General features: G+C 46.8%; 1 long non-coding RNA gene across 1 annotated transcript; it reads right to left on the bottom strand.

Moving 5' to 3' along the window:
• Positions 1 to 11314: 11314 nt before the first annotated feature.
• Positions 11315 to 16691, bottom strand: LOC308059960. Its single transcript, XR_013926537.1, has 2 exons — positions 15520 to 16691; positions 11315 to 11919 (listed from the first exon to the last, which is right to left on the bottom strand). It is a non-coding gene; the product is annotated as an uncharacterized lncRNA (long non-coding RNA).
• Between the last annotated feature and the right edge of the window lie 904 nt (positions 16692 to 17595).

The following is a 17595-nucleotide window of genomic DNA, read 5'->3' as shown; positions in this document are numbered from 1 at the left end:
CTTGCTCATAGTAGAACCTCTCGTTCTTACACCCCCTGTTTTTTAAGAACTTAAAAATAAAACTTTTCCTAAGTCTTGTAGATTGACTAAGCCTGTTGGATGACAACATCCAATACCAAAATGGTATTTAAAAATCCATATTTACCAAGTCATGAAAAAAATCAAGAACTGAACTAGATTTTTGTTCTTTACAAAATATATCTTAAAGACAGGACTTCTGTCTTGGCCTAAGAAATTTACTTCCCTATGTTGCACAACTCCTCGGTGTATAGATGGTGCTATTTTCAGGCCTAGTGATAAAGCAGCAGCTTCCTTATGAAGGTGCAGCTATAAATACACCAACACCCAACTAGCCAAACAAGTTCCTTGCTGGTATACTTGTCTGTGCGAGAGTTTTTGCCAGCTTGGAAATACCATATAAAATAACTGCTGTGGGATCATTGCTGTTGTGTCTGAAATTAAGTTGTGATGAGAGTCAGCATTTCCTGAAGTTTTCAGACTGGTAGAAGCGCATGGGTTGGAAGGAACCTCTGGAGGGCATCTCCTCCAGCCTCCTGCTCCACAAATGGCCAGTTCAGTAGACCAGGTACTTTCCCATCAGAAACAGCTTCTGAATCACATGCACCAGCACAGACTTACTCCTGACTGCTCGCTAAACTCCCTGGGCAGCTGCAGGCCTGGTGCTTTGCACAGAAGACTTAGTCCCCAAAGGGATGGGAGGGTTAAAGTAGGTGGACTATAAGGGACTTTGCTCTTTAAACAGTGCAAGCAGATGCTGGCAGGTGCAGCGGGGCCTGTGGCTGATGGGGCATGCTGAAGTCAGGGAGGAGGCCCTGAGCAGGAGTAAAGGCTTCAGGCAGCTAAGAAGAGCCCCAGTATGTGCTTTCCAGGCTGTTAACTCCAGATGTCGACAGAGATGACATAAGGCTGGCAGCAGAAGATTGTATTTTGCTGTGGAAGAAATGAGGCCAGCATTCCTGGAAATGTCAACAAGAATGTTGTGCACAAAACTGCAGCTTCTAGATTATTCCCAAGGCTGCACAGAAGTTCCTATAGCAAGCAACAAAGTACGTTGCAAAGGAAGAAATTTTGTTTCCAGCACCTTGTGCCACGAACTCAAGCAAAGCGGGTTCCTTGGCTGCCTCTTGCTCTCCCTCTGTCTAGGTGCAGCGTAAGAGCAGTTTGGGGCTGGGAACGTCAGGTTTCTAAACCACAGTGGTGTGTTTTGCAACTCAAGTACCTGCGTAGTTTGCAAGTTAATACTAGAAATCAGTTCCAGCTGAGGAGGGCTGCGCTGCCAGCCATTTGCTTTCTGCTGTCCTGGGCTATGTTTTGTCATGCTCATCTCCCACATTGCCATAGCCTGATTTTTTTTTTTAATGCATTGCTTATTTATGACAGCTGAAACTTCATCTTGATAACAGGTATTAAGTGTTTATAATCCTTTATTTTCTAACTTGCACCTGGCTGTCAAGTGAAGAGGTTGCTGTAATAGAAAAATAATTTGTCTTGTGTGCGAAATGATTATGGTCTTTAAGAAGTATAGTTTAAGGACACAAAAGAGCAGGGAGCTTAGTAAGGTTCAGAACTGATGAAAACTTGTTTCCCATGGATTTTTTCTTGCAGTGGGTTCTTTGGTGTCTAGTGGTGCACCATTTCTGTCTGCCCTATGGATTCTCCAGCAATTAAAAAAGGTTGAGCTCTGCTGCAGTCTTTCCCTTAGGTGCAGTACTAATCAGTTCTCCTGCCTCCTTTCTGATGCTTGGGTCAATTAAACTAACAGAGATCTCTGAGACCAGAACCTTGTGTCAAAATGTGGCCCAAAGAGACTCAAATGTTCAGAAGTTAATATGGTAAGCTAGACACTGACACACAGCCTGCTGATACAACACTCGCTACCGCACACGGACTGAAATACACCTGTTTAAAATAAGGCAGTACTGCAGGTGAAGGACTCCTGGGCTAGAAATGAGGATTCTGCATCTGTTTCTCCTTTCTTTAGTGTGAAGTCAGGGTACTTGCTTCTCTTTAGGGGACTTGGCACAGTTATGTCTGGGACCAAGGTGAGATCTCTGCCAAGTACTCAGTGGAGTTTGTACATCCACCAGTATCTGGCAGACTGAGGTTTTGTTTTGATAGATCCCTCACTTGACATTGCTCCTCACCTTACTTGCATCCTTCTCCAGCTCCCACAGAGACACTTCTGAACACCTCTTCCTTCTGACTAGGCATTCAGGACATCTCTTCTTGTCCAGGCCCAACCACAAAGTTTACGCAATGGCTTTTGTATGTGTAGACCAGACCTGTCTGCTGACAAATGCAGCTGGGTGCCACAGGAGGAGCTCACCAGGCATCCTGGGCACGGTGCAGGAGCTGAACATCTTGGGAACAGAGGCTGTGGACAGCCACTTTGTGCGACTGTCCCTGGAAGGCAGCACGGGCAGAGCTCATATGGACAGTGTATGTCATGTGTCTATCTCTGAGGCTTTGTGTTGGCTGTGTCACCTGGGCAGGTGCCCCTGTGCAGGCAGCTGAAAGGCAGAGTGGTGCTCATTTACATCAGAGTGGCTTCTGTAAGCTTATGGTAGGGAAAGACAGAATTTGTTTGAACTTCAGCAACCTAAAAGGCGGGCATGTGACCCTAGCAGGTCATCTGGGTTCCCTGTGGATTGCCTTCTCCTGCTCATGTGACTGCAGGCTGCCAAGGGAGTCTGGATGATTAACTGGGACAGAAAAGGGGTTTTATTTCCCTGTTAGTTCCATTTGATTGGTTTAGTTACTCTTGCCTTAACCGTATTTACCTTCAAAGGTGGCAGTTTCAAAAAAAAATCACCTGTATAAATTGTGAGAGTGAACTGCATTCCCAGCAATACTTCTGTATGGCCTTGATTCATGTACTGCTTCTGAAATCGTTGCAGAGTAAATTTGTTTCTGACAGGGAAAGAAGTGGAGACCTTCCAGGGCAAAAGCAAACGAATTGTTCCATGGACTCCGATGGGACCAAGATTTACCTTTCAGTGTAGTAGCCTACTTTATAGCTGCTGTTCCTCTGCCATTAAATAGCCACCTGTCGTGGACGGTTATTTATAATATAGAAAGAAATAGTAGGTAGTTGTTGCATTTGTGTTTAATTCCGCTCAAAAAATTATTGAAATTTTAAAAGTTGAAGAGGAGCCAACTGTAACATAAAGCAATGGGTGCTGAGTGCCCAAGAATTTGCAGTGCTGCAATTTGAGGGGATTTGTGTTGGCCAGCTCTAGGTGTGCCTCACAGACTGAACATCCACAGCTTCCTGCTCTTCGGGAGCACAGGTTTCCATTTGGTTTCACCCCAAAGGAGGCCAGGTTGTGTGGTCTCAGGCTGCTCTGCAACGTGACCTGGAGGGTGGTGAGAGGGAGACGAGTTTTGAGCCCAAACTGCCGATTTAAATGACAACCTAGGCACACAGAGAGAAAACTGAGCTGCCCGTCAAACAGCTCTGAAGCAGCTTCCATTTACAGCTGGCATTTTAAGCAAACCAGAGGCTGTGTCATTTGAGAAGTGCTGTTCAGGAGAAATTTGGCCTGTGCAGAATGAGTGTACGCAGAGGCTGCAAATTCACCATCTCTTCTGAAACAGCTATTCCACATTTCAGCAGCCAGAGGCTCCTGCCATGGGCAAGCAGGCATGGTTTCAAACACAGCTCCCTGCGAGTGAAAGCATTTTCATCTCTTGGACCACCCCATTCCCTTTAAATAATGGGCTTTGCTTTCAGGAAAGATCTCACCATTCTGCTAAAAAACTTACGAGATTTTTTTTATTCTTTGTTTTTCCCTCCTTAAATCACTGAGGACATTTACATACAACAGAACAGCCATTCTTTAACTGTTCCTCCATGTCATTGTAGTGTATTCCCAAGCTGAGAACATAATTGCAGCAGGTCATCACAACCAGTCACAGAAGAGATAAAATGTCAGAAAAAAATAGATGTTGACTTCATACGAGAAGAGGCAGCTCTAACAGATGGGAGTCCCATGAAAGAAAGTTTTAGGAATTTTATGCTGCTGGAGATTCAGTGCTGAAAAGGAAAAAAGTAAAAAGAAAAGTGCAGTGGGGGCAGTGGTCAGTAGGAGATGCAGTACACAGAGACCTGTGTTGGGAACTGTTTTGCCAGTTCACATTTAGCTTCAGTGAAACTAATGGAGGAAAGAAAATATGAATAAATAGTCTGGAATGTTTTTTTTTCCAGTGCTTTGTAAGAGGAAAGGGACTTTGATGGATGAACATTTTATTGTGAGTAACAGCAGTTACAGCACTTGTCTGTTGTATGTGTTGGTGCAAGTATTTATATAGATAGGTAGGTAGTTTACGTGCAACTGCAGGCAGATTTGCAAATACAGAATTACTGGCTACTAACTGAACTTACAGGTAGTTCCACTTGCAATGAATGTTGCCTACTGCTACAAACCGAGGTGAACTGCGGTGTTTGTAAATTTATCAGCCTTTAATTATTCGGGCTGAATGTTTAATGCGGCGTATCTGCCTTTGTCTAATTTTTAACAGAAGTATCAAGTAAAAGGTTTAGCTATTACAAAAGGTGATGATAGAAAAAGATGGCCTTTAATCATATTTGAAACATTTTATTGAAAACTGTCATGCCACTAGAGTCTGAAGGAGGGCAGTCAGTGTATTATCACTTGCAGGAAACACCAGCATTCACCTGAATTTAGGTTATGAGCACTGGGCAAAATTAAAACTGAATTAAACATGCCAGGTAGAAACTTGTTAGCATTTGACAGGTCTGTTCGCTCAAGATTACATACCTACACTTGTCCTTTTCCCCATACAGCTTGTACAAGCTACCTAGACCCAGCTAGATTTGCCTGAAGGTTTCCCTTATGCGGTGCCTTCCAGCTGGCAGAGGAGGGGGCAATGAGCCCTTCTTCTGCCCCTTGGCTACTCCTCTGCACAGAGCGCCTGCTGGGCACAAGTGGGAGATGTCTCCTCTGTCACCTAGCTTTTGGGACTGCAAAGTCAAGAGCAAAAGTGCATTGTTTTGGGATGCCCCATCTAGAAATGCTGTAAATTTTTGATGCAGAAATTACAGGTCTCTGCCTGAGGAATGTACTGAAGTTTACAGTATGTAAGGCACTGGGGTGGGAGTTCAGATAGGCTTCAGTCATAACGACAGGTGAGTTTACTGTTAAATGCGTATCTTATCCATTTGGCTTCCTATTTCCTATGATTTATTCTGCTGCTCTGATAAACTATGATTTAAAACACGCTGACATGCCAGTTCAAGCTAATAGCCCCTTCTCCTACACTGAAACACATCACAGCAAAGTGGAAGATGCTGTGCTTTATATCTGTCTCCCAGGATGAGGGAGAGAAGAGCTGAGGGCTGTGGGGCTCAGCCCGCAAAGACCGACACGACACGCTGTCAGCTGAACTTGCGGTGGGAATCAGGTCCAGACAAGAGATCCCTGAATTTAGGTGTCTTACCGCCCATTTCAGTCAGTGGAGGCTTAGTTCATATGGTAATCAGTGGAGCTGGGGCGTGATTCAGCTGATGAAATGTAGGTGTCTGTCCTCTGGTGAGCTGAATCCCTCATGGCAGTGGGAGGTGGGACACTGAGCTCATGCTGGCGTGTCGACACCCCTGGGTACAGTCTCCAGCTGCTGGCATTGTCTCTCCAGTTTAACGAGAGGGGCTGGCTGGACCCCCCTCGCAAAGGCTGGAGCTGCTGAGCCCACCGGCTGCTCTCAGCCTGTGTAGGGCATGCTTCAGCCCCGCTGTGCGGGGTGGCTGGGCACATCAGACCTTATTTAGGGTAGTCAAAATGGCACCGGGAAAGAACACCCAAGGCTCTGCAATAAAGAAACAACATCAATCTGTTAAAATTATTTTTACAACCTCAATTGACGAGTTCAGACAAATAGACTTAACCGAGCCTTCTCAGTATATGAAATGTTAATATCTACCACTTATTTTTTCAAGCTATGTTTTAGATTTTGTTTTCGACACAAAAGAGTCATTCAAAATTATGCAAATGAGCTGCCAAACGCAAGGCATTATGCAGATTTGTGGAGGCAGGCAGCAGAGTGTTAACCCTTGGTGCTGCAGCTTGCTGCGGAGGGAGCGCTGCCACAGCAGCTCCGTGGGAATTCCTTTCAGCCCTTGCACTCTTTAATTGCAACGCTCCTGCGGCAGGGCCCGAGGTGTGAGGCTAACCCTCCTGCACACACCCCATTACCAAATGGGTTTAAGTTGACAGTGGAGGTGTATTTGCTGCGGTGTTCACCTCACTGTCCTGCCCGGCATCTCAGAAAAGACAAGCATCGTGGCTGTCATCCGCTGTTTCATACAGGTTGTTTGCAGATTACTTGAAGTAACTGTCATGGGAGAAATATCGAATTGCTTTTCAAATGTCAGCAGTGTGGTAACACTTTAAAAACAATTGAGATTGACAGCTAGAAGTCCTCCTAGCTTGCTGGGCTGGCTGGTGAACGCAAGGTACGGTAGCAGCCTTGACTTTCTGGAGAGAAAGGCTATTAAAAGAGCTCCATGTTGTGCTGATTTGTGGGTTCAATAGCTCATTATCCCATCCAGCTATAAAGGTGGTGGGAATAACTCTCATCCAGGAACAGATGGGTTTTGATAGAAATCCAAGGCCTGATCTGCTCTGGAAGTTTGCCCTGATCTCTGCAGCCGATGCCAACAGCTGACATAGCCACATCAGTGCAAGCACTAGTGCTGAGCAAGAAATCCGATGGGTTATGGCAGGGCAGTATGGCAAATGGCAGGAGCTGGCAAATCCCCAGCTCACACAAGGGTGTAAGAGCAGCTAATCTCTGATGGAGGTGCCTGATGCTGTGTTAAAATAGTCTTGGTGGCAGCCAAGCCTGGAGAGGGAGAGAGTTCATGTAGGGTGGTTTTAGAAGGGCTGGGTTTGTGCCTCAGGTGGGATGCCAAGCCCTGTGAATACGGGGTTTGTTCAGCATCAGCAGGGACAGATCCTGCTGAGGGCAGGAAGGAGTCTGGCTGCAGCACAGGGGGACTCGGTTCCACATTTCCTCCTGCACTTCAGTTGCTCATGGTTCTCTCTAAGAGAGAGCTCGCAGAACAGCACAGGTGCCAAGGAAAACACCAAGGCACTTGGCATTCACATTCCAGTTGCTAAATGAGGGGAGGGGAGTCATTTTTTCCCCTCTGCTATCTTTGAAGATATGTGTGTTTGTGTAGTGGATGACTTCAGTAACAAATAATGCTCTAGGAGATTGGGATAATCTGGGTTTCTCTCCTGCATCCCCTTATACCAAACTCTTTTGAGTTTGCTCCGCTTACCAAATTGCTCCCTCGCTTCCTTTCTAGTTAAGGGTGTCATTTCAAGCTGACTGAGCCAGTACAAAATACTGAATAAACACTGCAGTGTGTTCAAACCTGGATGCTATCAGTGAATTTACAGACTTAAAACCTATGGCCAATTTTAAACTGGATACACATGCATGCGCACGAAGGTTAGCACAGTTTAGCTACTTTGGTTTTGCTTGTTTTTAAGAGCATTTTTGGCTCAAAAATGTGATGTCTGTCATGTATTTGGAAAGAGTTGTCCAAAGCACATGGTCAACATCTGTTGGTTTCGGATACGCCAGAGGAGCTCAGCAAGCCTAATAGATGCAGAGATCAGAGAAGCCATTGCTCCTGTGTATTCTTTTTTTAAAGATGGAATTGGAGTTTTCTTATTGCTCAGCAATTTGAGCAATGAGCTGGTGATTTGATTAGTGAAAAAAAAGCAAGAAACCCACCTACATTTGTTCAGGTCTCTGTTAGTTTTGGAGGGAGTAGCTAAAAAGGATATAAATCAGACACTGCTGCTGTACTGCACTTGCCTTGCCAGCTTAAAAGAACTAAACTAGTTTAAATAGGCAGAAGTACTGTTTTATGATGGCCCACATCCCAAAACAAATCTAAGCACAAAGACCATGGAAGGAAGTTGCTAGGAAACCTCTACAGTGTGCTGGAGAAGTTTTGCAGCGCAGGCACCTGTAAGAGAGTCATCACCACCTGCCAGCCTGAGCATTTCCCAAAAACTGTGGTACAAAATAGTAGTTCACATTCATTTCCATAAATGAAGTATCAGGAAATGCCTCACAGCTCATTTGAAATCAGTGTAGCTTCAGGGGACTGTAAGTCATTCCCAGAACCATTCCTGAAGATGCGACACCAAGGTCCTGTCCGCACTAGCCATGAAGCCCTGGCTTCTGTGTTATGCAAGGTCTGGCCAGGCTGCTTTGCTAGCACGTGCCTGCAGTCACCTTAATTAGGTTCTTAGCAAAGATCTTTGCTTCCATGTGCTCTAACCTTGCCCATGCTGAGATTTCAGTAAGGTAACTAGATTTCAATAAGGTAACTTTAAGTAAGATTAACCCTCTGGAGGCAGGGTCACCGAGTCTCATCTCTTTTGCACTTAGAGGGTGGGTTTTGCCAGCAGATTTTGTGCGGGCATGCTGCCACGCAGGTAGTTTTTCTGCATGGGGATGTTCCAGAAAGTGAATCAAACGAAAATGTTGAAGCTGCAGGTCCACAATGTCAACATGCACACCTTAAAGCCCCCATTTCTGTACCAAGTAGTCATAATTATGACATTTGAATTCTCTTAACACTCATTTCTTTCCTATGGCTACTTCATAGCTGAACGCATCCATTTAAACCTGTTTCTATGAGGAAACTGGTAGCTGAAAGGTTGGGGAATTGTCAAGGACACATTTTTCATTCATCGCGAAGTCATCTGTCAGTGCAGCTCATGACTGGGATAAGAGAGATGAAGGCATCAGGTATTGCTGGGATTACTTGTCTGTACACGGCCTCAGTAGCTTTTCCCAAAAATGGGTGATGTGGGGCATGGTGGTGGAGTGGTGGCTGCCGTGGACACGATGAGCAGAGCAAGCTGGCCATGGTTTAAGAGTCTTCATGAAATTCCCTATGTGTGGCAAGCCCCTGATGGTGCAGCACTGGCACATTCCTGCCTGCCACCACCGCTCCTCGCTATGTCATAAAAGCCTGCCCAGCACGTGCCCCACTCCTCCCTGCCCACCAGTCAAGATGACCCATCATGGCTAAAAGCCATTAGCACTCAGAAGGTGGACCCTGGGATCTCCACCCCTCCAAAGATAAGCCATAAGGAGAAACCAGGAATGCATATTAAGCCTGAGGATGCTCCTTTGAAGAAAGATTTGTTTTAAAACAGAGGGGTTTGTTACATGGTAAAGGAGGCATTCAGGAGATGCAACGCTGATATGCGATGCTGATGTGTGAAATGTGGCTGTTACAGGATTTTCCATTCTGGTTTATATAGTCCCTTGACACATAAAAAAAGGAAAGATCCAGATCTTCAGTGTAACTTGAAAAAAAGCTCTTAGGAAATCCTTTTTTACACAGCATATAATTAATGTATGGTATCAACCCTGGACATTCCTGACAGGTTTGAACTAGCTCTGCGCTCGATGGTCTAGCAGTGTTTGTTAGCTGTGTCCCATGTCATGCTGTGAGAGGAAGGGCTCCAAAACATTCTGTAGTGGCAGAAACTCAGTTGTTAATTTAAAGAAAAGCCTTTTCTTCCGATATAGTTTCTGGAACAAGAAAACTGTGCAAGAGCTATAACAACATCTGGAGCTTTCCTGGTTCAGAGCAGGTTTTCTGCATTTCAGAGGTATACGTACATGCACAGAAGGCATTCCCAGTGCTGTTACTGGAGTAAGGTTACATCCAAAGACTCACAGTTCCCATGCTTTGGGGCTCAGAAAGCAGCACCTGCCTCACCTGCTCTTACCACGGTGATGCCCACACCTGAGCTATTTCCCTGCACCTTCCTTGGGGCCAGTGGGGAGAAACAGGGACCCAACAGACTCAGCTGTACAGCTGCTGGTGGGATTAACCATGCCCTAGGTGCACCTCTCTTCTCCATAGGCAGAGGAAATTTGGAGGGGAGCGGGTGTGTTTGCTGTAGGGGTTTGAAATGAAGTGAGCGAAGCCCACCAAGGTGCGTGCTGATGGCAGCCATCGGCCATCTGGCTGTGCCCCCTCGCAAGGCAGCGCTGCCCTGGCCGCTCGGTGCTGAAGCAGTCGCCTCTGGCAGCCGTTCATCCTGCCCCTCTGACAGGCACAGCTTCCCTGAAGTGAGGATGTGTATCTCCCATGAATCATCTCCTCAGCTGCTGACTGAGGTCCCTTGGACCTCTCACATCAGGACATGCTGTGGCAGCACCGTATCTCCAGCTGGAAATGAGCAAGGGTCTTCTCCAAAGCCTCCAACACAGGCAGGGCTGTTGCAGGCAGGGTGCCAGAGCAAACCCTTGCTCATCACAGCAACATCCATGTGCATAGGTAATTGCCTCTTCCAAAGCAGCAACCCTCACAGACCTGAGCCTGGGAGGTACAGAGCATCTCCCACTCTGCCTGACACGCGTGGGCCATCTCAGAGATCAGTGCTTCTAAAATACGGTGTGATCGTGATCGTTCATCAAAGCACAGGCTGAATTTTAAACTCTTCAGTAATACGAGAAGTTACTGTCTGACCTGTCTCACACCCTAACGGTGCTGCCAAAGGAGGAAGGAAAGAACTGAAATTTGACGCAGTGGCATACAGAGGGACTCGGAATTCATCTGAAATGAAGATGATGAGAGCAACCGTTTTGTCTGATCTTTGATCCCTTTCACAAATAACATCTCTGGATGTGGTTAGAGAAGGCTCATGCTGTGAGCTGGGCTTTTTGTAGTCACCTCTGACTGGGAAGTTCTTGTCAGTTGGATTTGTGCGTTTTTCCAGTTTATTTTGTAATACAATCAAATTACCGCTTCCACATCATGAGAGATACTTAACGGGTTTCTTGGGAGAGGACACCAAGTTCAAGGCTAATTTTTTTCCTCTCAAAGAATTTTTCCAGTTTTCATTCCTAAACAATTTAATTTGATAATTACCCACAGAGGATGAAATTCATTTCAAACAAATCTTGGGCAACAACTTCACAGAGACATCTTGTGCTCTTCCTCCTCCGCGTGCAGCTGCGGTTCAGTGACATGTTTGTGTCCTTGGTGTCACCTGTGACAACTTGGTGTCCTCTTTGTTGCAAACAAGAACTGCTCATCCTTCTTTAAACCGGGAACAAAAACTGGAGAAAAAAGGCAAAATTAGGGTTGGAGTTTTCTTGTCATCACCAGAGCCCATGCCTTTTTCCATTCGTGCAGAGACAAGCTGTCACAGAAATGATGGGAGGCTAGTGGTGAGAACTGACTGCCAGAGAAGGACATCATTTGTAGTCCAGAGTGTCCAGATGATGTTGGTGAGTGGTACAGATTTATTTGGTAACTCATCTCTCATTAAAACTGACAGATTTTTTTCTTCCTAGCAGGATGGATGAGAGTGGAAATATTTCACATAGTCACTGATTTCACTGACATATGACAATTAAGAAGCACTTTAAATCTTTTTCAATTTGATATGAATCCCATAAAATAATAAAACACCAGCATCTAAACAAAGATCTTCAATAAACTTGGTTTTGAGATTTCTATTACGTTCCAGTTTGGAATGAAAGGAAACTGAAATAACCAGCTTTCCCAGGGAAGCGTGACTTCTGAGATTTGCACAGCTCTAAGCATCCTTGCATAAGCCTTAAGGAGCCCAGTGATCCCTGCTGACAGGCAAGGCTCCTCCTGTGCTCAGGGATGCTGCAGCTGGTCCAGCACACCTGCCACAGAGGGAATTCTCATTCATATCCTATCAGATGCTCAGGGTCGTCTCCCAGGTGGCAGCACCAATTGCCAACACCACATTTTGGGGAGGTACTTTCTTAAGTATGTGGATGGAAATGGAGAGGTCTTCACCAGTTTTCAGGTAACCTGGGCACATCCCTGATGAGTGGGTAGGCCTTGCCTTCATCCTGCAGAGGAGCAAACAAAAGGTGGCCTTGGCACATACAAACAATTTTCTGTTGAAGTGAACACGGGTGTTGGAGAAATAAAAGTCCCCGTTAAGAAGAGTTCTCTCTTACATGGCATTAGCACATTGATTTCTACTCCTGCAGCAAAGCTGAGTTTCATTTACAGAGGACTGTCCTGAACAGAAGTAGATGCCAGACTATTAGCTAACAACATAAAGTGCCCTTTTTTATAGCAAATAACATTTTGTTCTTTATTTACATTTAGGTAGACAAGATATCTAAAATGGAAGAACGAGACCCAGCAAAACTGTGCAGGCACAGACGGCTCTTAGCACTTGTTTTTAGATGGGAGTTTATACCCCCGAGGTGAGTTGTGCGCTCCTGGGCAATACCCACCTCTCTCAGTCGTTCACCTGAGAGCTGGAAAGCACGGACAGCAACCATCTTCAGCTGCTCCACAATTTACATCTCTTCTGGGTGCCAGACTCACCCATTTGCTGAGCTGTTTGAACTAAATGGGAGTAGTAGGAATGCAGTAATGTTGGCTGAAAACAAAAGCTGAAGCAAGGGCATTTTCAGAGCAGCTTTAGGGCCTGAAGACTACTGCAGTCCTCCTGTTTGGGCTACGGAAGGGTGATGTGGGTACCTGGAAATGACTCTGTGACAGAGAGAAGACATTCCAATTTATCAGCAGGCTGCTCTCTTTAAGCATTGCAGCAGCTTTCAGGTATTACCTTTGGGAAGAGTAGACTGGCTTGATGGTGGGAGAGAGGAGCTCTTCCATAGTGTCACCCCCTCGGAATCTGCGTGATGGCAAGCAGCTGTGGCAAGCGTGTCTTCCGAGCGCTCTGCACCGCCCCATCAGTGCAGGAGCACGGGCAGGGGCGGCACTGCCAGGCTATTGCAGATGTCGTCGCACGAACGGAGCAGCGAGCAGGCAGAAAGCCAGAGCTGGTGGGGAGACGCTGGGACATTTTGGGGTCAGAAGAGGCTCTAGAAAGCACAAGCTTAGTGAGTGAGCATGACTGACATGCTGTGACAAGTACACCATGGGCTATTGCTCTCCAAGGTGTAGTGCTGCGGGGTGTGTCAGTCAAGATCCTGTGTACACGTGGGATAAAGCATCTTTAGCAACTATGCTGGATACCATGGTGCCTTGAAACATGCTGGGGAAAGATCTGTCACTGCTTTAATTGTATTAAAACACGCAGAGCTGGAGTGAATAATACCATGAGCAGGCCAGTAATTAATTAACTGGTTTGCTGTACAAGGGAAGGGTAACACTAATTTTCTTCCATCTGGCCTGTGTAGACCAGACCTTGTTAGGAAGAAGAACATTTATTCATTTTGGTGTAAGACAGCATGGCCCTGCTCTCGGGTCCTTGCTGCTATGTGCCACTGGGAGAGCAGAAGTGGAAGAGAGCCTGGGATGTTGTGGGAAGCATTATCTGAAAGGAAGACAACTTAGGACCGCACTAGGAAAACAAGGAAAAGAAAACTCTTTTAAAGTTGACGAAGCATCAGTGTGTCTGAGCAGCAGAGTGAGAAGTGAGTCAGTGTAGAATATTCAACGAATCATTTAAAATTGAATCGAGGGAACTCAGCTGCTCCATTATGAGTTTCAAGCGGAGAAAGAATTCCTTGAGGAAAGACGTAAAAAGCAGGTTTTGATGTAACATGAATATTTTTCCCATGAAGGTTAAAGAGATAAGTTGGTGAAACCAAGAAGATATCAAAGGATTGTCTCATTTACGTAAACAGGGTGCTGAGAATCCAGAAATACCATCCCAAGGAGTTAATTCTACAGGTTGGTATGGGAAGTCAGTGCCACTCCAGAGAGCAGGAGGCTGAGCTGGAGCCTGACACCCTGGGTCTGCTCCAAACCTTTCAGCAATACTTGGCTGGACACATAGGTGCGTAGTTACATGGCTAATTAATTCTGTTCCATATGGAAATTAGGAGAGGGGAAAATGATCGTTATTATCCATTTGAGAACATGGTTACCTGATTTCAGTGTGTGCCTGCAGTGCTCTGTATGAAATTGCACTCTCAGTCAAACGTCTGTCTTTCTGTACCAGAGTTAGTCCAGACTGCGCTTAAAGTGATATCCTTACACCACACTTAATGACGTGGTGGGGGTGTTAAAAGATTCTAGCTGATAACTGTAAATCAGTATGTCAGACACTGACAAAACCTGCTAGGTCTGAAAATATATTGGCCAAACTCTGAACGGATCAATACTTGCTGTACTCGGTCTGTTCTTGCTCAAAAGCAACCAAAAGAGGCTTTGAAAGAACAAGCTAATTCCAGGCATTCTGTTTGGAGGGGCAGGGAAGGCAGCAATGCTTCCAGCCCTTAGGGTTAGATTTTGGGGGTGGGGGTTTTAGGTTTGTGGGTTTTTTGCAGGTTTCGTTTGGAGTATCTTAAAGTCCCCCTCCATAATCTCCCCTGACAAGGTAGACTCTGAGTGGAGGTGTCCCTGGCTCTGTGCTGAGGACAGGGAGGGGCAGTGACCCCTGGCAGTAAGCGGTGGCCTGAAGGACATCTTCCAGTTGCCATCCCTCCACTCTGGTTTTCAATTTAGAAGAAAAGTTCTGAGCTTCACGGGTGTCAGGAAGCTCTTCCACAGCCAGGAATGCTCAAGGGCTCAGAAGCAACAAGCCAAAGAACTTTAGGCTGTTTTTGACTTCACCGTGTTGGAATGTTGTTGCCTTTAAGGTCACTGTGGGAGTGAGTTCAGGACAATGTGTGAGACTGACAAGGGCCAGATCAGAGATGGATGCTGTGGTATATGCACTCCTTCCTCCTCCTCCTCCCATCGGGTTAGATCTGACTGTGCAAGGTCCCTAGGAGTGCAGCAAACTCGAAGCAGGAGGATGTCCTGTTCCACTGATAAGAAAAGACAACTTCATAACAGCATTTGCAAGTTAAGTTTGATCGTGGACTCACTTCCTTGACAGCCCCAAATATGTTTGATTGCCTGATCTTAGAAGAAGTCAAAATTCACCTTGACTTCACTGGGCAGGGACCTGATTAAGCTGAAGCTTGCATCACACCATAGCGGTTTTACCCTGGTAAATCCTCATGTCCCAGTAACACGCAGCATCCACATGTCAGCGTGTTGGCAGCAACTCACACATTGCATTTACAGCACCGGGTGACTTGCAGTGAAGGAGCAATGCTAAAACCCCTCTTTGCTAGGTGGGTTACTGAGACTACCCCACCAGCAGCCGGAGTAAGACACCGAGGGGCAGAAGTCCTTCCTTCCCCTCGGGAAATGGAGCTGAGCTGGTTCTTGAGATGACAGGCAGCACACCTTCAAGGTAGAGTTGACCTATGCTCAAAGCAATTCCCATCCATCCACCTACCTTCTCGGCCATTTTTGGTGCCCCTTTCAAGTGGAGCCAGCCAGGCAGACCCACATAAACCTGGGTGCCACTTCCCCGTGCCTGAGAAGTCACTAGCTCCGCAACGGTGACGTCAGCCAAGTCACCTGCACGTGGTTACTCCTCCAAGGCCTGCCTGTAATTACCCCCCCACGCCCAGAAGGGCAGGCAAGTTCTCCCACAGCTCGAAGGAAATAATTACAGAGCAGCTCACCTTCCTGCAGCACAGAGCTCTTCCTGATACATCCCAGAGGCACCAGCAGCATTACTCATGGTGGGTGACGTTTCCCAGCGTGATTCTCACACCCTAGCTCCACCATCCCGCCTGCTCCCATCTGGAGCTGGTCAAGCCCAGGACAGCACGTCGGTGCTGGGGAGGAAGGGGAGGAGTGGACCTGGCTCTGGCTGTGGGAAGCAGCCCATCAAGAAATGCCTGTTTAGCACAAGGCAGACTAGCTTGCCTCAGGAGTGAGCTGCTTCTGTAGATTAAATGGCTCCTTGTGAGTCAGGAGCCCAACCCTTTATTGCAGAGTTGCATATTTTCAGAAATGGCTGAAAAAGTAGCAGGCATTTTGGAGAAGCTGTTTCACGCTGGTGTGGCCCCACTTCCCATTTACTCAGCTGGTTCCTGTGCCACCTCCACAGCTCACTAGCTCCGTATGCGGAGCAGCTGGAGGTGGTCCAGTGTGGTGCTGACCTGGATGAAGTGATCTCCCACCCTGATCCTCCCCTGATAAGGGAGTGAAAGGCTAAGGCTGGTGATCTCTCGTGCCAGCTTTGCTCAAGAGATGCCTTCTTAGCAGCTCCACCCAAAATACTCTTCATTCTCCTAACCTGGAGATGCCTTGAGTCGCCCTCGTTGCCCTGCAGGAACAGATGCAGGTCTCTGGTGGAGACCCAGCAGCCTCAGAAAGTCTCTTTACCTGTTTATATTGATACCTTAAGGCACGGTACCTGCCTCCAGGGCGTCGACCTCACATCCATGCCAGTTGTCCTTGTCTGGTGATACATGGTGGTAGCACACAGCTGAGGCGCTGCCCTCACTCCAGCCCATGGGTAGGCAGGAAGAAACTGGGGAGAGAGACCTTCATCCCTCACCTGCCTCTAATCCTGCTCTGTGGAAAGAGGTGAACCCCCTCCCCGTGATGGAGTCTGTGGCTACCACCTCTCTCAAAAGGCACCATGCAGGTGCTTCTTTTTTGAGTCGTCAAGCACAACAAACACTGTGGTGAGTGGAGTAGCCTCTAGCCTGCTGTCACCCCAGAGGCTCATGGAAGAGCCTGTGGCCCTGCGAGCTCATGCCCGCTCAATGACAAGCCCAGCACATGGGCTTGGCAGGCTTTTTGGGGCTGGGGGTGTTGGAGTTTGACTGACTAATGAGTTGTTTAAGGTGTCTGTTGTTTAAGGTTGTTTAGGTGTCTCACTGGTCGCCTACTCATGGTGACACTGCAGAATATGCCAGCTACAGTGTGATCTTTTCAGAGAGAAGCAAGACCATGAGAGAAGGCTGGGAGAAAAGGCAGAGAGAAGGTAGAGGGAGGCAAGACCCACATTCTGGATGGTTTGGAGTGTTTAGCAAAAACCGACAGGTAGTTTATGGGTCACCTACACACTTCTCTCCAGCCTATTGAGGTACGTCAAGCCAGGGCTCAGAAGGACTCGCTAGTATCTCCATTTATCACAGGGTCCCAGACTGTTGATTTGGCATCTCTAAGGAAAAAACTTGCTCCATCCAGTCTGCTGCTGTTGTGGTATCAATATCAAGTCACACATTTCCCCCCCAAAAGAGTGGCTGGTCGTAAACCTTATCTTTATGGTTTACCCGCCTGGGCAGGTTGCTCACATCCCAACCTGTCCCCCCTTTCTCTTACTGTACTAGGAGCAGGTGACATCAGTAATTCAGGGATTTTTTACTGCTAACTTTTGCTGGGTTGTATGTACCAGGTTGAGGTGGGACCTGACTCCTTTGAACCAATGAGGCTGTGGGGTTTTCTGTAACACCAGCACTCAAGGGGAGTGAAAGACTGGAAAGGGATACCAGGCAACCCATCCGCTGCCATCATTTGCCAGGAAAGATCAGTCTTTCTCCTCTGAATGCTTTTGAGGTCCCTTTCCTGAAAATGACAGCCACAGACAGTAAACTCTATGGGGACAGTACTGGAAACGATCATGTAGGACTGAGAATGCTGAAACTACATTTATAATACTTGGCTGCTGTCATCTGCGGGCAGTGGTAAATGCTAGAAAGAGGTAGCAGCCGCCTTCCAAAAGTGTTTTCAAGCACGTATGA

The sequence above is a fragment of the Falco punctatus genome (genome assembly GCF_963210335.1).
Source record: "Falco punctatus genome assembly, chromosome: 3".
Lineage (NCBI taxonomy): Eukaryota > Metazoa > Chordata > Aves > Falconiformes > Falconidae > Falco > Falco punctatus.
The sequence above is the reverse complement of the archived record's forward strand: the minus strand, read 5'-3'. Positions and strand labels throughout refer to the sequence as shown.